This window comes from Amia ocellicauda, chromosome 6, assembly GCF_036373705.1.
Source record: "Amia ocellicauda isolate fAmiCal2 chromosome 6, fAmiCal2.hap1, whole genome shotgun sequence".
NCBI lineage: Eukaryota > Metazoa > Chordata > Actinopteri > Amiiformes > Amiidae > Amia > Amia ocellicauda.
The window spans coordinates 38,883,271-38,906,683 of NC_089855.1; the positions used below are offsets into that span (position 1 = coordinate 38,883,271).

Sequence of the window (23,413 nt, forward strand, 5' to 3'; positions counted from 1 at the left end):
TCTGCTAGTTGCCTAGCAACGTTAAGCGTTTGTTTATTAATTCCATGGAAACCGACGGAGGTAGTATCAGTTGCAACCATAGAAAAACAAAATCTTATCTAGCTAAATTATTTAAATCTATGAGTGGCTGGATGCACATCGGCGGCCATATTGCCTAGGGACTATATACAGTGCCTAAGGCAAAAGATTGAAGCGGAGATACAAAAGAGTTTTTCAACTTTAACGTTATAATCACAACAACAATACACATTATATAGCGATACACTATTAGGCTATTTATAACAGCGAATGCAATTGTATCCCTATTATTTTTTATTGTGCTTGCGTGTACGTCTTCCACAATTTCAAAACAATATTGGTATTATGCTTAAACTCACCCCAAAGCATTAGTGTTTAAATATAATGATGTTTATTCACAGAAATGTACAAAAACACACATCGCTGTTCATGGCAGAACAAATTTAAAAGAAAATTGAATGTGTGTGTGGGGAGGGGGATTGTTAAAAGAGAATTCATAGCCATCCAGATCCAGTTCTTTGTAGTTTTCAATGGTCTATGGTTTACTGTAAATAAATCAATGAATAAATAATATTAATATAAAAAGGCACCATCATTAATTAATCACTCTTCACACTGTTCTCATTTTGTTTTCTGAAATTAATAATTTATTAATTTCACCCATTTTGTTCAGATTGTGTTTGTTATACGATACAAACATCAACATCTGTAGAAAAGCTCTACAAAACCCTTTATAACTAAAATATTTCTAAATAGAAGATACACATACTGATCTGGAAAAGCTCCTCTGGTTTGATGTGGTCGATGCCTATCATGATTTTGAAGACTTGAATCAAGTCCCCACATAGTCTCCTCTGTTCCAGGGTGAAAAGGCTCAGTTCCCTCAGTCTCTCCGAGTAGGACATTCCCTTCAGACCTGGAATAAGTCTGGTTGCTCTCCTCTGAGCTGCCTCTAGAGCAGCGATATCTTTCTTGAAGTGAGGTGGCCAGAACTGTACACAGTATTCCAGATGAGGTCTAACTAGTGTATCGTACAGTCTTAATATTACTTCCCTTGTTCTAAATTCTACACTTTTGACAATATACCCTAACATTATGTTTGCCTTTTTTATTGCTTCCCCACATTGTTTGGACGGAGAAAGGGAGGTGTCCACATAGACTCCTAGGTCTTCCTCCCATAGTGTAATTAAAGTGGACATTTTTGTTACCTGCATTTAATGCCTTGCACTTGTCCACATTGAATTTCATCTGCCAGGTGTTGGCCCACAACTGAATATTATCTAAGTCCCTTTGAATAGCCTGTGCTGCTGAGATTGTATTTGCTGAGCCACCTATTTTAGTATCATCTGCAAATTTGACAAGTTTGCTAACTATCCCAGAGTCCAGATCATTAATATAGTTTAGAAAAAGCAAAGGCCCTAGTACTGATCCCTGTGGAACTCCACTAACAACCTTATTCCAGTTAGAAGCAACTCCTCTAATCGACACCCTCTGTTTCCTATACATCAACCAGTTCATAATCCACCTACTTACATTACCCTGAATGCCTACAACTTCCAATTTGAGGATCAGTCTTTGGTGTGGAACCTTATCAAAAGCTTTTTGAAAATCTAAGTATATCATATCATATGCTTTCACATGATCTACAGCTGCAGTTGCATGTTAAAAAAATTATAATAAATTAGTAAGACATGATGTCATGTCTTTACCAATTCACTACCAGAGGTCGTCCTCACCTGAGTACTAACCCTGTCTCTTACATTCCCCAGCACCATGATTAATTATCCTATTAACATTCCTCAACACCCATGTGCACTTTTCCCATTATCCTCCTCTTCCCATTGGTCCAGCACTCAGCCTGTTACCTGCTTCCCCGTGCCCAGTCTATATACATACCCCTTTGTTCCTCATACACTCTGTGAAGTCTTGTAATCTCTTTGAGCTGCATTACTTAGTGTTTCTACCAATTGCCAGTTTATTTGTGTTTTGACCTGTCTATTGGATTTCCTGCCCTACTACTTGGTGCCTGTGTTCTGATCTCGACTAACTTTCCTGCTTCTTCTTCTTGACTCTGTTTGCCGGTTCTTGACCCCTGGCCTGTTCCCGACCACGATTCACTCCTCTAGTCCACGGTCAGGTGTTACACATGATCTGACTCGTCTAAAGCCATGTTGACTATCTCCGAGAATATTGTTTTCATTAAGGTGCTCCTCTATTTTGCCAATTTTTTTTCCAACATTTTACAAGTAATGCAGGTGAGAAATATCAAAAGAAACAATGTAATATATTATATTATAAATACATTCTGACTACCTCGATGTGCCTCTTCCAATATAAATCCACCAGATGTTTAGCTAATTTTTGTCTTCAAGTTTCTTTCAATATTTTATCGACTATCGCACCTACACCTAAGTGTGGGGGAGGCCAGAGCAAAGGTGTTGATGGGTTTCCTAACCCTCTATAATAACTGGGGTGGTTTAGTTGGGGGGGTTTAATTTATGGGAGCAAGTAACACCACCACCTGTGACAATAGCAGGGAATCATTAATAATTTCAGTCACTGTCTCCATATTGTGCGATGCATTCAGTTGGTGCAGAATGGATTGCCATGCAAAATGTGGTTTTGAATATACAGCTCTGGAAAAAATTCAGACCACTGCAAAATTATCAGTTTCTCTGGTTTTACTATTTATAGGTATGTGTTTGGATAAAATTAACATTTTTGTTTTATTCTATGAACTGCTGACATTTCTCCCAAATTCCAAATAAAAATATGAATGGAATGGACTGGCTGGCCTACATGTAGAGATGCTGATTTAAGAAACAATTGCAGTGGTCTCAATTTTTTCTAGAGCTGTATAATGCGCATTATGCGTGATAGCCATTTGCGATGTACATACCCCTCTGCACAGTGCAAGACTGGTTGGAATGATGAAATTGGATACTCTACTAAGTTTGAACATAATATGCTGAATATTTTGTCTCTGTGTGTGTGTTCTACTTTAGAACAATTTATTTTTAACTGAAATGCATCACTTTCATCCACAGAGACTGCAAACCACAATCAAGCAAACTAATAGCAATCAACAAACCTGTACATCATAGCAGTTAGTTACATTTATACGTAGAAGAAACTAGCATCTTACAAAAAATTAAGCTGCCACATAGTACATTGTAGATAGCTGTTAGCAAGTGGGTATTTTGTTTTTTATTTAATCCTTAAGTCTCTGTGTATGTGTTAATAAGTGTTTTATAATGAACACATATCACAATTATATTGTTTTCAGGTTCAGAATTTGCTTGTAGTTGACTGATATAGAACAAATAGATGTTGATAAGAAGTGTAATGAGTGATAGTGAGACAATGTAAAGTGTTCACCAAGTGAAACAGTCCAGTCTTCCTCATGTAGTGTTACACACATGAAAGCTGGCACAGACGAATGCATACTAAGAATATGGGCTGAAAAGACTGAAAAGTAGGCTACTGGTTTTATATTTTTGCTGAATTCATATAACTATAAAACATACTATAATATGTAGACCCATGTGTTTCTATGTAGGTTATGCTATTTGACACTTTTCTCATGAACACAGAAACACCTTTTTGAAACAAACCAAAACAAAAGTGCGGTATTTGTTTCTTCTTCCTTCTTTAACCCTACCCTTCCTTCTGATTCTTTGCACACCAATACAATAACAGAAAAAATGAAGCCACCCCGGTTCCTTGTTCTGACGTCAATAGCTGTGCTTGCTTGCCTGACACTCCAGGAAGTATAGTACTTGACAGAAGAGACATATTAAGCGCTTCAAATATATGTATTCCATCAAACAGGTAAGGTCATACCAAATTCTTAATAATTATTCCTGCTGTGTTTAAAAGTACAAATATACACGTTATTTTCATAAATGGAAAGTATTTTAAGTAGACTTTTCAGTGGTAAAAGTAATGCAAATACAAACAAACGTAAATGTTAAAAAGCACCTGCCGAATGACACGGCAATAAAGTGGTGATTAATTGGTATGCTCTGTTAATACAATGCAAAAAGCTTTTGTGAGTTTTCTTTTGTTTCGATTTTCTCATAGAAAATGATACTTTAGGATTGTATAGAACATATAATATATCAATCTAGTTTCCTAAACGTCCTACAAAGCCTAATGAGTTCATAAATAATGAGTTTAAAACAACATGATTAGATTGCAGAATTATTTCGTGAGATCAACATCAAATTAGAGTCGGTAATAAAGTAATGTGCGTATTTAATATATTTTTTAGCTTGTTTGTTGTAGGGTTTCAAAATGGTAACAAATAATTAACTTCGAAGCGCATACGATCCTGGTACCGTTCTATGCCATGGAAAGGAGATAGTAGTCTATGGCAGGTCTATCACATCAACCTAACATAAACTCTCAGGCAATGAGACATCGAACTCCCAGCCCGAAATAGGCGAACTGCTGATTCCTTTCTCATTTTCATTAGCGATGTACTGCTCGGGATTAATTAAGTAATGCAAGGACACACACACACTTGTACAAAAGCACGACATTCCAATAAAACCTCTCTCTCTCTCTCTCTCTCTCTCTCTCTCTCTCTCTCTCTCTCTCTCTCTCTCTCTCTCTCTATATATATATATATATATATATATATATATAGAATCAATAGGCCTATTGTTTCAATTTGAATAAGCTCCAAACTCAATTCTCAGAATGATCAGCAGAGGTTTGGGGGCCAGCTATGGATAAGCTAGATACGATTTAAGACGTAGGCTACATAAAACTTACTGAAATGGATCGGTCCAAATCACTAACTTTATTTTGTAATTGATTATATACAATAATCATGTGCTTGTCATTCTATCTATCGAAACGACTGAAATCCTCATAGGATGTCACCTTGTGATGTGTAGTGGAATGGTTTACATTATGATTATAATGATAAGTATGTATGTATGTATGTATGTGTTTATTTATTTATCAGATGATGCCCTGGGTGATTTACAGTTTACACAAGATACATTTTAAAGTATTACAAAAGTGCAGTTATACAATCGGTAGAAAATTCAATAGACATACATCCTACTACAATATGCTTACAAGTGCAGACATAATACAGTTCTAGATAGTTCTACATTTCTCACACTGTATAAGGGCACCTGTTAAGAAATACATAATAGGTATGTGCTACAGGGAGGGGTAGGCATAGGAGAATCTGAAGTAAAATGATAGAAGTGCGTTTACATAAGCAGGAGCATAAGGAAGCGTAGTTTGCATAGTGAATAATACCAAGAATGCTGAGCAGGCCAGGACATTGGGCTACAGTATTACAGGTACAGTCTGAACAGATGTGTCTTGTGTAATTTCCAGCAGGTGTTCAGGTCCTGACATTGGTGGGAAGGTCAGTGCACCACTTAGGAGCGAGGCGGGCTCTAGAGGAAGGGGAGTGGTGGGGGGGGGTACAGTGAGTTCTCCGGTTGCAGGAGAGATGAGAGTCGGTAGGTACCTATGTCCAGTCTGGTTGAGACAAAGGAGCATATGCATGCAAGTGCCTGTCAGAGCGAAGAGTGCTGGGAGTGGGACAGAGAGGGTGACTCCAAGATTCTTAGCAAACGAGGCAGAGAGTGTGGTAGATTCCAGTGGAATGGATTAATCAGTAGAAGGTGAGGAGGAAGAGGGAAAGAAGAGTATAATATCCTTGTTTTTTCCTCCCCAACAACAACAACAATAATAATAATAGAAAACATATCCCATATGGAACAAACTTTTATTTGTAATATGTAGTACGTAATGTATGATCCTTTCAATAAAGAATTGCAGGTTTATTTTTGTGAAGCTACAATTTTAAGCCTTAAAGTATTCTCTATGGATTACACTGTAAGTACCGTTCTTAGAAAATATTAACATGCAGTATCAGATACCTTCAGTTTCAACACTGTAATCAACATAGTTTAACTACAGGCAATATAATGTAAAAAGTGTTTACAGTAGTGCTTACTACTGTTTTTACTGTAGTCTTTAATGAATTATAAGTGAAAATACACCTATTTCATCTTTAGCTGGAGTGAATACTTTAGTTCTTTAGTTGAATTACTGAGTCTTCCTGGAAAACAATTAAAATATTGTAATGTGTCAGGATAGTACACTTTCTGTCTGGTGCTTTTGTACAGTGTTTTAGGACAACACGTGCATGGTTAGTATTTTTGGGGCCAAATTCCCTTTGCATATAGCAGTGTTTTTCCAATCTTTTCCCACCGTCACACCCCTGGGACAATGAGGTAAGTTCTTCACATCCCCAACATGTAGCTGAAACAATAATCGCATCCATGAACATTCACAACTGATATTATTCCCATTTGTAACAATGACACTTTTTTTTTCCACATAATGACATAAGTCTTGACATAAGACATGAGGTAAATATTCCTCCCATGTGTTAAGTGAGATGGCTGCTGTTAGTTTCCTTTGATCAGCTATTCAAATCTAGGCTCAGTTTTTAACAATGCAATCTGCCCCATCAAGTCTATTACATGCTTTAGTTTTGATGATGCTCCCCTGCCACACCCAGACCCCTTCCCCACACCCCATGGGAGTGCGTACACCCCAGATTGGGATCCAGGGGGATATAGGAATACTGTGTATGCAACGGGAGCATTAGATAGAACATAGAAACATAAGAAAGTTTACAAATGAGAGGAGGCCACTCGACTGGCTGGTGCTGGTGTCCATTAGTAACTAAGTGATCCAAGGATCCTATTTAGTCTATTTTTAAATGTTCCCAAATTTTCAGCTTCATCCACAATTGTACAGGCAGCACTGTGGAGTAATCATTAGGGCTCTGATCTTCTTAACTGGAAGGTTGTGGGTTCAAATCCCAGGTGGGGCAGTGTACCCTTGAGCAAGGTATTTCACTGTGTAAATGGGTACAAATGTAGGTTGCCCTGGATAAGAGTGTCTGCAAAATGACAAATAATGTAATGTATAGCACTACAGTAAAACATTATATGAAGGTTTGGGATTGATTTGCTGATGCACACAATAATTAAAGAAAAGCTATTTTAATAGGAACAATACTATTCCATTTATTTTATATTTGTATTACCAATATTAGGGACGGTGCAGCGTAAGGTACACTTATACATTTCAATTAAAGAAGTGAATTTATAGTATCACCTTATCACGAAACCTGGAATCTTGTAGCACTCAATTTCTGTAATAATTGGACGCAGACACCAATTCCAAAGATATAAATTGTCAAATTTATTCAAAAACAAAGACTAAATGTAGCACTACACTAATTATACAAAAGGGAAAAACTAATAAAAATTCAACTCTAGATCAACAAATCAAAGACAAATCACTTCCGTGACCAAATCAAAGACCATGGCCACCTACAATCTGGTGTCTATTAACTTGTGTCAATTTCAGACTAAACAGTTAAACAGGAATGAGAAGATATTTCTCGGCGTTGACGTTGGCGTTTTATTTCTAAAATTATCAACAAAACAGTTTAATGCAACACACATTTATATTTAAGAAAACTAAATGATATTACACATTCTAGAGTTATGAATCACAGATTAATATTTATAATTGATTTCTCAAATGTCATGAGTCACAAACTCCAAACTGTTAAACTTATCTGAACTTCGTCGCAGAGAGGCCTCTCTGGCTTCGGGCTCAGATAACAGCACACGGCACGAGGTCCATGTGGTTTGGAACAAAGGCAGTCCAGTTCGGCTTTGTCCAAAATCTTCCACTCAGTCGATGCACCTGGAAGTTGGGGTTTCGCGAATGTAGTCTTTTCCAAACAGATTTTCCACTGGTTTGAAGGCTCCAAGGTTGTGCACAAAATCTTCTTTGTAAGCAGGGTTCCACCGTAGTTACTTGAAGACAAAGTCTTTGAGGAAAGCAGGGCCCTGTTCGTTCCAAGGGTCAAGTTTCTTAAGACTCAAATAGCTATTTAAATGACTGAACACTTTTGTATACAGTCGACTTAGTCAATTGTCCAGCTGTAAAACTCCACTGATCAGGTGGGCACAGGCGGGCATGCGCAGTCTGTAAAGTTCTTTATTTAATAAAGTCCTTTAAAAGAATTCTTCGTACGGCTCAATCTCCTTCTCCCAGTTTAACTCTTCTGTTGCCGGCAAAGACTTGGTTGGTTTCTGGTTCCGGTTCGGGCAACAGAGCTACAGGTTGAGCTGTGGCAGCGAGTTTCTGGTTCAGGTGAGAGAGAGAGAAAAAGAGGTTGTGCGCTGTTCTTTATACGTCTGTCAGATCAATAGGTGATTGGTTCTTGAGTTTTTGAGATTGGATTTCAGTTTCAGCCCCCAGTGTCCTATTGGAGGGGGGCTTGATTTATGATTGATGTCAATCCATGCCATCTTTTGGAAATGCTGGTTGGCCCGGGTTCGTAGCTCTATGTCGGGATTTCGGCTCTCGTCCACTTCAAAGAGTTGTTTATTACCTACAGGCCCCTTTCTCCAGACTTCTCATAGCAGGATTCCAAACTAATTGGCCTATTCTCGGTGCCATCCTCCCCAAAACTGTCACTTTGATGTAAACCAGTTCCAAGCTGATGAGTTAAGGAAATCTGATAACTTTGGGGGGGAGAGGTCTTCTTTAGATCAGTGCTTCAGCTCAGAGCTAAAATGCTCTTATCAAAATACACCCAACATAACGCTACAACGGCGTTGACAGAAATCCACATCCTTCGAATGCAGGTTTTAAAGCATTAAATCTGTGCAGATGCAGATGTTGATGTAGTTTATGTAGTTGTAGGTTAAGAGGCATTTTTTGTATTTGCCAGTATTAATGTAGAATCATTTTGTTAGTTTATATTACAAACATTAACTATTAATCTTTTTTTTTTATTTAAATGACAGGCTGTAAATGTGTTAGAGCTGAAATCTGCTCATGGTCCTAAAATTGCATGTAATGGAGTACTTTTAAAACTAACAATTGTGTGAGTCATCAGACAGTCTAAATTAACTGTTCAGAAATGCAAAAGTTGCTATTGAACATGACTTCTTAAGTTCTTAACACATAGCCTATCTAATACTACTACTAATCACTTTATTATTTAGTACTTCTTTAGTAATGGTAAAAAACACAAGTCGCTCAGCATTTTAATGCAGTAACCTGCTGTTATGATCATCATAGATGCCACCAGCAACATGAATTCACTTTGTACACTACTGGTTGGTGCTTCTGTAAACAATTGGGTATTAAAACATGAAGTAACAACAACTTTTTATGTAAATTCTTAAACCCACACTACTACAATGTTTTACAATTTCGAAAATATGCAGATAATAAAATCTTCACAAACATGTACTAATGCATACTAACTTTGTTATCTGGCATCATCTGCATTGTTTATCATGTTGGAAATCAGAATAGGTGGCAAGTCTGTACAGTACTAGCAAATACATTTTCGTATATTTTAATGATATATTTTTAAAGTTGTAATTAGTACTAATTATGCCAGGATACCGATGATAACATGACATAAAATAATCAAATTTGTATGCACCTATAGGCTGTATGGCTGTGTGGACATTTTGTTATTTCATCTCAAATTAAAAAGAAACTAATGATACAAATCCTACCACTAAACACAACATATACAAATAGATTTTTGGCAAATCAACCTTAGCTGAAATGACTTTGGACCGAACTGACATGTTGCCAAGTTAACAAACATGGTGCATGTGCTTAGAATAAAATTTGGAGCACATTGACTGAACATGTGGACTGGCTTCACGCATGTGCATGTTGTAATGGGTAGAAAAAAATATTTAGCTACAAATTCAAATTCGTCAAATTTAGAAATTAGAAATTTGTCACAACCCTAACCAATATATATATATATATATATATATATATATATATATATATATATATATAAAACTCACAATTTAAATGGTTAATTAACTTGTCTCACTTGTTCAACTCCTTTTTAACACAGCAATGATTTAGGCAGTAGTTATGCATCCCCTGAATTATGTGCTGCCTATACAACTAGTAGTACATTGGTAACAAAGTTCAGTGTTGTCCCAGAATGTCAGGAATGTAACAACAAAAGTCTTTCCTTTTTTTGGTTACAGAGAAAGGTACCAATATCGCAACAGCACAAAGTTGCTAGTACACTAGTAATGAAACCATATCTGATTACAAAAGTAAGTTACAAATTATTAATTGTTTCAAAGGCTTGGTTAAAATTCCAGTAGGTGAACAAGTAACTTGTTACGGATAGTTTAGTAGTCCAACTGTAATAGTCCACACAAAAAAAAATACACAATTAAAGGAGACTTAGGCACTTCTAAAGCATTTTTAAGTCTAGAATTAAACATTGATAATAATTAATGGAACTTATATCATGCTATTCAATTGCTATTCAATTATCGCTTTACAATTGTTGGACATTAAAACAAAAAAAAGATCAGAAATCAAGACAGATCCACTACAAACTAAACCACTTGAAAGAAGAGAGGGGTGTGAACTGAAAAGCATGTTTAATTATGAGGGGGTTAAGGGAGGGTCTGGTTGAAGAGGTTTTTAGGATGGACTGAAATGATGGTGTTGGACTCAAAGTGACAGATGGCTGGATGGAGGTAGTTCCAGAGCACTGGGGCAACCCTCGAGAAAGCCCTGTCACAGAAGCTCTGGAGCTTGGCCCTAGGGATGACAAGGTGGCCTGCTGTGGTGGAACGGAGTGGACATGTGGGTTTATAGGGGTGTAAAAGGTCTTAGAGTTAAGGGGGGACAAGGGAGGGATTTGTAGGCCAGAAGGAGGATCTTGTACTCAATGCATTTGGAGCCAGGGAGCAAGTGGAGTTCATGGAGGACAAGTAAGAAGTCACTCTGCAGAGGTTTGGACCATTTGGAGATTATGGAAGGAACCTGAGTTGATACCAGAGAAATTAACTGGATGAATGAGGGCTTCAGCTGCAGGGCGGGAGAGGGAGGTCCTGACTTTAGCAATATTGTGGAGCAACGAGGAGGTCAAAGGAGAGGGTGGAGTCCATGATGACACTAACGTTGCGTGTTGGGGTGGGGGGAGAGACAGTGATATCATCAGTAGTGAGAATGAGGTTTCCAGCTTTGGTGAGGATTTTCTGCCTCTGAGGAGGAGTTCTGTTTTATCACTGTTGAGCTTGAGAAAGTTTTGTTGCATCCAGGTTATTACAGAGAGGCAAGATAGAGGTAGAGGTGGAATAAGAAGAGATTTGGTGCTGAGGTAGATTTGAGTGTAATTGGCATATCTGTGGATGTCGAGGTTGAAGTCTTGGAGGATCTGACCGAGGGGGGAAGGATCTAGATAATGAAAAGTAGGGGCCTTAGCACAGAGCCCTGGGGGATACTAGCAGCTGCAGATTACCATGTCTTGAGATGTCTTGAGACATGTCTTAAGATGCTTAAGACGTGTCTCAAGATGTGTCTTAAGTCATCTCTAAGACAGTGTCTTCAGTGCATCTTAAGACTTCCTTTCAACTGTCTTTAAGGTGTCTTGAAGATACAGTGATCATTGTTATCGTGTCTTTTAATATACAGTAATATGTAAGTTGCCCTGGACAAGGACGTCTGCTAATAAATACATAAATACATAAATAATAATAATAATAATAATAATAATAATAATAATAATAATAATAATAATAATGTATATATTCAGAACTTCACTTAAACCTTTAATCATCCTTTACTTCCAGAATAATTACAAATACACTCACCTAAAGGATTATTAGGAACACCATACTAATACTGTGTTTGACCCCCTTTCGCCTTCAGAACTGCCTTAATTCTACGTGGCATTGATTCAACAAGGTGCTGAAAGCATTCTTTAGAAATGTTGGCCCATATTGATAGGATAGCATCTTGCAGTTGATGGAGATTTGTGGGATGCACATCCAGGGCACGAAGCTCCCGTTCCACCACATCCCAAAGATGCTCTATTGGGTTGAGATCTGGTGACTGTGGGGGCCAGCTTAGTACAGTGAACTCATTGTCATGTTCAAGAAACCAATTTGAAATGATTCGACCTTTGTGACATGGTGCATTATCCTGCTGGAAGTAGCCATCAGAGGATGGGTACATGGTGGTCATAAAGGGATGGACATGGTCAGAAACAATGCTCAGGTAGGCCGTGGCATTTAAACGATGCCCAATTGGCACTAAGGGGCCTAAAGTGTGCCAAGAAAACATCCCCCACACCATTACACCACCACCACCAGCCTGCACAGTGGTAACAAGGCATGATGGATCCATGTTCTCATTCTGTTTACGCCAAATTCTGACTCTACCATCTGAATGTCTCAACAGAAATCGAGACTCATCAGACCAGGCAACATTTTTCCAGTCTTCAACTGTCCAATTTTGGTGAGCTTGTGCAAATTGTAGCCTCTTTTTCCTATTTGTAGTGGAGATGAGCGGTACCCGGTGGGGTCTTCTGCTGTTGTAGCCCATCCGCCTCAAGGTTGTACGTGTTGTGGCTTCACAAATGCTTTGCTGCATACCTCGGTTGTAACGAGTGGTTTTTTCAGTCAAAGTTGCTCTTCTATCAGCTTGAATTAGTCGGCCCATTCTCCTCTGACCTCTAGCATCAACAAGGCATTTTCGCCCACAGGACTGCCGCATACTGGATGTTTTTCCCTTTTCACACCATTCTTTGTAAACCCTAGAAATGGTTGTGCGTGAAAATCCCAGTAACTGAGCAGATTGTGAAATACTCAGACCGGCCCGTCTGGCACCAACAACCATGCCACGCTCAAAATTGCTTAAATCACCTTTCTTTCCCATTCAGACATTCAGTTTGGAGTTCAGGAGATTGTCTTGACCAGGACCACACCCCTAAATGCATTGAAGCTACTGCCATGTGATTGGTTGGTTAGATAATTGCATTAATGAGAAAATGAACAGGTGTTCCTAATAATCCTTTAGGTGAGTGTATAATTACATTGTAAAAAAGCCTTTTTCCTAAGAATAAATTAAACATTAGAGTTTGAAGTCCATTTGATAGTTTTTAATAACAATCATTTTGCAAAGCAACAGGATAATCAAATATTACATACAGTTAATGGTAATTATTTTCTACAATTAAAAAAATACTTTATATAGAGGTTTTTCAGTCAGATCAGTTAATGGCATCCCTATAAGCTCTCTTGGCAGCCAGATAACATTTAAGATGAAAAAATGTATGTTGGAAGGTAAAAAGAGAATGTTCTTGTCATGTTGGAATTCTTCACATGGTGATCTGTTTTGTTAAATTGCAGAAGAACAGTTCCTTCAAAGCAAACTTGCTGAACTTCTGTAAATTAAAAATATAATTAAAAAGTAAAATAAATTACTTTAATATAATAAAAATAGTTCAACATAGCAGTTTATGGGCTGCAAATGGACACAGTGTATATACATTTCACCTGTTTAATCCAGCATGGTTTTTCAATTACACAAATGCTGTCCTATAGTATTCTCTGTACAGCTGGTTTTGCATTGCCCCAACTGAACTGGAGCCTTCACACACCAAGTTTATCCAGATGAAAATAGTCTGTTGCCTGCAAAGATGACATCCAGTAATGTATTATGAAGGGGAGTACTGTATGAGTGATTGTACAATATAAACAGACAGAGAGCACGAGAGAGACAGACAAACAGACACAGAGAGAGAGAGAACTTACCTGAATGTCAGGCTCAATTATTACTTTTCCACAGAACAGTAAATTCTGAGGATTGTATAAGATGCCAGTTTCTGTCTCTTTTGCTTTCCTTTCCACAACACCCACTCAGAAGTATTTACAAGTTGCCACAGACAGGAGAGTACAGGTGAGAGGCAGCCATCTTGTTGTTTTCCTAGTTTCAGACCAGTCTTAGCATTCCTCATTTTGTTTTAACTTTGCTTTAATTGAAGTTCATATTGTCTGTAGAAGTCAATTTAGTTCAGCTGCTAAATAGGTTGTAGAAAGGTGATTAAGTCAAGGACTAGCAGGAATTCCAGGTGAAGCCAGGTAGAGTTAGTTAGGTGTGAATTGCAGGCAGGTAGACAAAAGCTACTTAAAGAAGCTGTTGAGAAAGAGATGTGCTGTTAAGTTAAGCAGACTAGGGAACAGGAACCAAGAGAATAAAAAAACTGTAACATTTAGAAGCATGTGGCCACTACAGTGTCAGGTTTGCAGAATGATTGCCTTCCTGGATGAACGCCAGGCCAAGAAGATTTCATTTGTGAATGTTGTTGGCATGTTGAAGCCCTAGGGATCAAGGTGCGTGATCTTGAGGCTTAGCTTGTTGATCTGCATTGTATTAGTGATATAGAGGAATTAGTCAATCAGCCCATGAGAGAGATGGTGTCCACAGCTAAACCTAGGAGAGTAGAGCAGGACAGCGTAGAGAATTGCTGGGTTACAGTAGGTCATAACCACAGAAAAGGGCGCGCACATCCCTTAGAGACATAACAATAGCTAGAAATGCCCAACAGGTTCCAACTGCTGGACAGTGACAGCTCAGAGGGTGATGGGAGGGCAGTTGAGCACCAGAGCACCATGCTGCCCACTCCCCCCAGAAGAGAGAGGTAGTTATTGTAGGAGACTCAATTCTTAGAGGCATAGATCACACAGTTTGTTGTAGCGATAAGGAGACCCGCATGGTATCTTGCCTGCCTAGTGCTCAGGTTGCAGATCTTGCTAAACTAGTAGATGGGCTACTGGCCAAAGCTGGGGGGAATCCACTGGTCATGGTCCACATTGGAACCAATGACGTAGGAAAAGATAGGGCAGAGGTTCTGCAAGACAAATTTAAAGAGTTAGGAAAGAAACTAAAGAGCAGAATCTTCATGGTAGTTTTCTCTGAAATACATCTGGTACCACGTGCATGGCCAGGGAGACAGGCAGAGATTAGAAAGTTCAACACATGGTTGCAATCTTGGTATAAGGAAGAGGGTTTTAGATTTATGGAGCATTGGTCTTTCTTCTGGGATAGATGGGACCTGTACGAACCAGACGGTCTACATCTAAACAGAAGGGGGCTAATGCATTGGGATAGCATATGTGCAGAGTAGGGATGGGGATTGAGACCCGGTTCTAAATTTCTCAAAACCCAAAGATCAATAAGGTCCAAGCTTATCAATACTGCTATCGAGACTAGTGGGTAATATAATGTAACGTTAACTTATGTCTCGAGAGAAAAGAGTCATGTCATTTAAATCAAATCACTGGTGCACAAACATACATCGATTGTCTAATAAAATTAATAAATTCAATTGAATTGCCTGCCAAACGCCTTTAAACTAAACGAAAAAGAATTTAATTGCCTCATGCCCTAATTCGCTTCATTTCTCATTTCGTTGCTTACTAGGATGGCTGAACGTACTAAGCGGTCAAAGGCTTGGCTACATTATAATAAAGCCAAAAAATAGGAGGAAGCGAACTGTAAGTTATGTTCGAAGGTAATTTCTTGCAAGGGGGGAACACTACAGCAATAATTAAGCACCTCAATGTTGTGCATCAGTTAAAGGGAAAATGCAGTACCTGGTGCCTGCCGTTGCAGGACAGTCATCCTCCTCCACCCCAGGTATGCATGGTGAGCGCACCCCAACTTTGTGTCTCCATCGTTAATAATAATAAGCCAATTCAGGGCTCTACAGTGCAACTATTTCACTCACATATGCCCCTAAAATGTGATACGTGCGCGAACCGGAAAAATGATTTACGAACACAGTGTGTGAAGAGCTGTCAAGAAGAGCTGTCGATTCTTTTTTCTTTTTGTTGTGTAAAGCATAATATTTATTGTATTTATGTATATTATTTATTTTCTTTGTTGTTGGAAAAACCGTGTTGGACATTTTGCTGCTGATGTATTATTTTACTGTTCTCATAGTTATACGTTATGTTGAAATCTGAAATTAAAGACTCACAGTTTTTGCTATAATAGGAATAACAGTTCTGTTAAGAACTTACTGTTGTCTCGTCTTTACACCAAATAATAGAAAAGTATCGATAAAGACTCGGATCATTAAGCAATCTCGAAAATGGTATCAATATCAATAAAAATTAACGATCCCCATCCCTAGTGCAGAGTAATTGAGAATCTTTTAAACTAGGGACCAGGGAGTTCTGACAATGCGAGATGTTCCACTAAGGAAAGAAAACCAAGGGAAACTATAAGTAGGAAAGTCCTGAAATGTTTGTAATATATGTTTGTAGTAGATGTTAAACCTAGAAGCCACAGTATGATGTTATAGGAGTGACAGAAACTTGGCTTACAGAAAATGGTGGGGATGAATACAAGTTGTAAGGATACACACAGTTTAGGAGAATCGAAGAGGTGGTGGGGTAGCATTATATGTCAAAACTGGCATTGATGCAGAAGAACTCAAATTAGATCCTAGTAACGAAACAGAATCTTTGTGGGTTAAACTTTTGAACAATAGATCCGGAGGATTAGTGGTAGGAGTGTGTTACAGACCACCCAACTCAGATATTCAACAAGATGTTGCATTGTACAGTGTAATCAGGACTGCATGTAGCAAGGATATGGCTGTTACAATGAGGGATTTCAATTTCCCAAACATAAACTGGGAAAGCCCAGTCGGGACTACAGAAGCAGAAATAGAAATGGTTGAGATGGTAAATGATTGCTTTCTAACTCAATTTGTCAGGGAACCAACCAGGGAGAGCACATGCATTGACTTGATCTTTTCAAATGACCAAGATAGAGTCAGAGGGACACTAATTAGAGAACCAATGGCAAACGGTGACCACAATATGGTTAGCTTTGAGGCATTCTTTCAAAAAACAAGGAGCAAGTCTAAAACAATGGTCTACAATTTTAGAAAAGCAATCCTTGAAGGTATGAGGCGGCACTAAGAAGAGTTAGACTGGAGCACACTGGATACAGATTCAGTTGAAAATGGATGGTTATATATTAAGAATATACTACTTGAGGCTCAGGAGCAATTTGTACCAAAACTTAGCAAATTGAGGACCAACAAACATTGGCCAAAATGGTTTAATAGAAGTATGCAAAATAATATCAAGAGAGAGAAAATGTTGTATAGTGCATACAAAAGGGATAGGGATGAAACAAAATACAAAGAATATGTTGAGCTGCAAAGAGATCTTAAGAAAGGGATCAGGAAAGCAAAGAGGGAAATGGAAAGAAACATAGCTCTTGAATCTAAAACTAATGCAAATAGCTTTTTTCAATACTACAACAGCAAGAGGTCAATAAAGGAGGAAGTGAAACAGATAAAGGGCAAAAATGGAAGTATCTTGGAAAATGAACAAGATGTGGCAAATGTCCTAAATGAGTATTTCACAGAGGTTTTTACAAAATATAAAATTGATAACATGCCACAGGTTAACAATCAGTCCAGTCAAACCCTAAGAGAGATCAGGATAAATGAAGAGGAAGTACTACAGGGACTAGCAGAATTAAAAACAAACAAATCACCTGGGCCAGATGGTATATTTCCAACAGTACTTAAATGAGGGAAATTACGTATAGGCCGCTAACTCAAATATTCCAAATGACACTTAGAACAGGGGATGTGCCAACTGACTGGAAGATTACAAATCTCATAACAATCCACAAAACTGAGCCAGGAAATTACAGACCAATCAGTCTCACCTGCATCACCTGTAAAATGCTGGAAAAAAAGATTAGACAGAAAATAGAGGAGTGTAGAACCCGTCTCGGAAATAACTGGGAAAGTCGTTGAGATAAAGCAAATAGAACTTTAATCAAGCCGGATTGGAAGCACCACATAAGGAAATTCCTTCAGTTCCTACCAAAAAACTAAACAAACAAACAAAAAAAACATTAGATTTAAAATTACATTTTAAACCCCTGTGTATTTTAAATCTCCAATTCAGATTACCATGGTTGAAAAATGGACCACAGAAGAAACATGCAAATGGCTTCAAAATATTGATCTAATAAGAACATAAGAAAAATTACAAATGAGAGGAGGCCATAACTGAGTGATCCAAGCATCCTATCCAGTCTGATTTTAAATGTTCCCAAATGTTCAGCTTCAACCACATCACTGGGGAGTTTCTTCCAGATTGTCACAACTTTATGTGTAAAGAAGTGTCTCCTGTTTTCCGTCTTGAAGCCCAATTTCCATTTGTGTCCCCGGGTGCGTGTGTCCCTGCTGATCTGGAAAAGTTCCTCTGGTTTGATGAGGTCGATGCCTTTCATGATTTTGAAGACTTGAATCAAGTCCCCACGTAGTCTCCTCTGTTCCAGGGTGAAAAGGTTCAGTACCCTCAGTCTCTCCAAGTAGGACATTCCCTTCAGACCTGGAATAAGTCTGGTTATTCGACTGAATTGCCTCTAGAGAAGTGATATCTTTCTTAAAGTGTGGTGCCCAGAACTGTACACAGTATTCCAGATGAAGTCTAACTAGTGCATTATACAGTCTTAACATTACTTCCCTTGTTCTAAATTCTGTTTGCCTTTTTTATTTCTTCCCCACATTTGGATGGAGAAAGTGAGCAGTCCACATAGACTCCTAGGTCTTTCTCATGTGTTACTTTTTTTAGTTCTATTCCTCCCATAGTGTAATTATAGTGGACATTTTTGTTACCTGCATACAATACCTTGCACTTGTCCACATTGAATTTAATCTGCCAAGTCCCTTTGAATATCCTGTGCTGCCTAGATTGTATCTGCTGAGCCACCTATTTTAGTATCATCTGCAAATTTGACAAGTTTGCTAAATATCCCAGAGTCCAGATCATTAATATAGATTAGAAAAATCAAAGGCCCTAGTACTGATCCCTGTGGAAATCCACTAACAACCTCACTCCAGTTAGAAGCAACTCCTCTAATCGACACCGTCTGTTTCCTAAACATCAACCAGTTCATAATCCATCTACTTACATTACCCTGAATGCCTACAGCTTCCAATTTGAGGATCAGTCTTTGGTATGAAACCTTATCAAAATGTTTTTGAAAATAAAGGTGAAGTACACCTTTGAAGTATATCATATCATATGCTTTCACATGGTCTACAGCTGCAGTTGCATGTTCAAAAAATTCTAATAGATTAGTACGACACGATCTGCCTCGTCTAAACCCGTGTTGAATATCTCCAAGAATATGGTTTTCATTAAGATGCTCCTTGAAGACTCTGTATAGGAAAGTTGAAGAAAGTGTTTTGTGAAAATTATATAATGTTTTATATTGATGTTAGCATTAGAAATGGCTTGTATACAGACTGAGCAAATTAACTTTATCTAGCCTAGCAAAACCAACAAAGTGGTTGTTAAAGGTGCATCCTATTGAAGTTATTATCCTTTCCACTTTGACTTCTGTTTTTGTATGATAAGAGAAATGGGTTTGTCCGAATGTATCCACCCATGGGTTTGTCTTTGTGTGGATTTCCTGTTTCTCCTCTCAAAGCTAAAGATGTTACCTCGTTGCTAAGAAAACCACAAGATCATACCATTTGTATGCTGTAACAGGACCAGACATCTGCCTCCATGATGACCTCCTCCCTTGGGAAGGGCAGCCTACAAACTTTCCAGAGCTTGCATCTTCTGAAGCCTTTGATTATATGAAAGGCCACAAGATTCTATGTAATTTTCCTATAAAGCTGCACTCATGTTTGTAAACACTGAAAGGCATCGACCTCATCAAACCAGAGGAACTTTTCCAGATCAGCAGGGACACACGCACCCGGGGACACAAATGGAAATTGGGCTTCAAGACATTCAAGACGGAAAACAGGAGACACTTCTTTACACATGTTCTTATGTTCTTATTAGATCAGTATTTTGAAGCCATTTGCATGTTTCTTCTGTGGTCCATTTTTCAACCATGGTAATCTGAATTGGAGATTTAAAATACACAGGGGTTTAAAATGTAATTTTAAATCTAATGTTTTTTTTGTTTGTTTGTTTAGTTTTTTGATAGGAGTATCTGCTACATTATATGAAACGAATCACAAAATATATTAAAAAGGAAACAAATTTCGAGAGCGAATCAAACTATTTTTAAAAATAGTTGTCACAAAACTGGATAGTGCTGAACCTGGGCAGGTATCGAAAACTATCTAAAAATGGTTAATGATAAGCTGTTTTCCAAGAAGAATCTCATTCTGGAAACATCACTTACTTGTTATATGCTAGGAAATAGATTGTATCCATTTTCTGAATAATGTTGGGTTTACATAATTACACCTGCAAAATAAATCTCGCCAACATTTTGTAACGCTATTCATACTTACCTCAGAACTTAGAAAATCTTCACTCACTGGCAGGCTCGCGCAAATTCCATTGACAGCTCTTGTCCATCCGCAGAGAAATCCATTTGTACCAATGAGAGCAGGGCACGGTGCGGACATTCTACAGACGGGTTCTATATAGCACCTCTCACAGCCAATGGTGCTATATAGAACCCCAAAGAACCATTTTTTCTAAGAGTGTATTGTGTATTTCATAACACAATATTTGTAACAAGTTAAAATACAATAACATCTGTAACACACTATTGTGTAATTGTGGTAAAAATACATGTTATTGTGTTGTGCTTTGGTGAATTTTAAAATAAATTTGTATTGTCCTTGAACAAATACACAATGTGTTAAAGTTAGCACAATCGTGTTAAGAGTGTACATACACTTAAGAAATCTACATTCAATTACAAAAAATCTGGAAGCATTTTGTTATTTCAAAAAAGATATATATAGCCTATACTTAGGGGTTCAACAAAATCTGAATCTTCAAAAAATAATGGATATGGGAGTGTCTTCAAGACATGGTATTTTTTAATGACATCTTAAGACACGTATGTTAAAAATTAAAAAAAAAAAACATTTCAAAAGTGGAAGTGAAAGTGTGCTATTTCAATTAATTATACACTCACCTAAAGGATTATTAGGAACACCTGTTCAATTTCTCATTAATGCAATTTTCTAATCAACCAATCACATGGCAGTTGCTTCAATGCATTTAGGGGTGTGGTCCTGGTCAAGACAATCTCCTGAACTCCAAACTGAATGTCTGAATGGGAAAGAAAGGTGATTTAAGCAATTTTGAGCGTGACATGGTTGTTGGTGCCAGACGGGCCGGTCTGAGTATTACACAAGAAGAGCAACTTTGACTGAAAAAACCACTCGTTATAACCGAGGTATGCAGCAAAGCATTTGTGAAGCCACAACACGTACAACCTTGAGGCGGATGGGCTACAACAGCAGAAGACCCCACTGGGTACCACTCATCTCCACTACAAATAGGAAAAAGAGGCTACAATTTGCACAAGCTCACCAAAATTGGACAGTTGAAGACTGGAAAAATGTTGCCTGGTCTGATGAGTCTCGATTTCTGTTGAGACATTCAGATGGTAGAGTCAGAATTTGGCGTAAACAGAATGAGAACATGGATCCATCATGCCTTGTTACCACTGTGCAGGCTGGTGGTGGTGGTGTAATGGTGTGGGGGATGTTTTCTTGGCACACTTTAGGCCCCTTAGTGCCAACTGGGCATCGTTTAAATGCCACAGGACTGCCACATACTGGATGTTTTTCCCTTTTCACACCATTCTTTGTAAACCCTAGAAATGGTTGTGCGTGACAATCCCAGTAACTGAGCAGATTGTGAAATACTCAGACCGGCCCGTCTGGCACCAACAACCATGCCACGCTCAAAATTGCTTAAATCACCTTTCTTTCCCATTCAGACATTCAGTTTGGAGTTCAGGAGATTGTCTTGACCAGGACCACACCCCTAAATGCATTGAAGCAACTGCCATGTGATTGGTTGGTTAGATAATTGCATTAATGAGAAATTGAACAGGTGTTCCTAATAATCCTTTAGGTGAGTGTATATATATATATTGGATATGGGAGTATCTTCAAGACATCTTTTCTAAAAGTCATGTCTGAAGACACGTAATAAGCTGCCGTGGCATGATGACCTGTGTCTTGAAGACGTGTCTCAAGACATCTTCCAGAGTCTTGGAATGGACATTTTCATTAACACGTCTCAAGACATAGGTGATGTCTAGGTATGTGAGTCTAAGGTGTGGCCATTGAGGGAAATGTACAGCCCTGGCCAAAAATATTGGCACCCTTGTACTTTTTTCAAGTAATTCACAATTTCTTCCAGAAAACTGTTGGAATTCAAAAATCTTTTGGTATCCATACATGTATGTCTTTGGTTTGCAGTTGAACAAAACAAAAACATCTGAATAATTTACTAAATCCTATCTAATTCCACAAAGAAATCAAAAAATGGCCTGGATGATATTATTGGCACCCTCTAGAATTAGTTATATAATTAGTTTTTAAGCAGGTGATTCTCCTTTACTTTGGAATTGAACTCACCTGTGGTGAGATGCAGGTGCTTGCAATATAAAAATCACTCATTCAACCAGTTTTCCTGTTTTGTGTCACTGTGTATCACAATGAGCATGGAGAAAACAAAGAAAAACAATTAATTGTCTGGGGAAATCACACACAAGATTGTAGCCAGCATGGGCAATCTCAAGACTACAAGTGCATCTCCAGAAATGTTGAAGTTCCTGTTTCCACTGTACGTAATGTTATCAAGAAGTTTGAGGCCCATGCCACTGTAGCCAACCTCTCTGGATGTGGCCGCAAGAGAATACTTTATGGACGATTGCAGTGAAGGATTGTTCGAATGGTGAAGAAAGCACTTTGATCAACTGCCACACAGATTCAGACACATTTCAACTCGCACCATCCGTCGCCAACTCAATTAAAGGGGATTATATGGTAGGAGACCCAGGAGGACCCCACTGCTGAGAGAGAGACATAAGAAAGCCTGACTGCAATTTGCCAAAACACACCTGAACATGCCAAAACTTTGGTACAGTCAAACATGTAGGAAATTCAGTGATGTTTTGGGGTTGCTTTGCTGCCTCTAGCACTGGGTACCTTGATTGTGTGCATGGGATCATGAAATCAGGAGAATAACAAGGCATTTTGGAGTTCAGTGTCCCGATGTCAGAAAGCTGGGTCTCTATCAAAGATCATGGGTTCCAGCAGAACAATAACACCAAACACACTTCCAAAAGCACCCAGGAATAGTTCAAGACAAAATGCTGGACTGTTCTGAAGTGGCCAGCAATGAATCCAGATCCAAATCCCATTGAAAACTTGTGGAGAGATCTGAAAACAGCAGTTGGGACAAGGCACCTTTAAAATCTGGAGCAGTTTGCACAAGAAGAGTGCCAGTACAGAGGTGCAGGAAGCTCATCGATGATTATAGGAAGTGCTTGAGTGTATTTGACCAAAGGCTGTGCTACCAAAAAAAAAAGGCAGGAGAGGAAAGATTATAAATGAGATGTTAGCAGGTATTGTGATGGAATTGTGGCAAGATGATGCGTATTAACTCTCATTAATGAGACTGAATAATTTGTGTTTTTAATCACCTGTGTGTAT

General features: G+C 38.3%; 1 protein-coding gene across 3 annotated transcripts in view; it reads left to right on the forward strand.

Annotated features, from left to right (window-relative positions):
* The first annotated feature begins 3,757 nt into the window (after positions 1-3,757).
* slc37a1 (solute carrier family 37 member 1) overlaps positions 3,758-23,413 on the forward strand; it is a 110,484-nt gene continuing 90,828 nt past the window's right edge. For all 3 annotated transcript variants that reach the window (XM_066707101.1, XM_066707103.1, XM_066707104.1), the window contains exon 1: positions 3,758-3,849. The gene's annotated coding sequence lies outside the window, so the exon portion shown is untranslated. The remainder of the gene's footprint in view (positions 3,850-23,413) is intronic.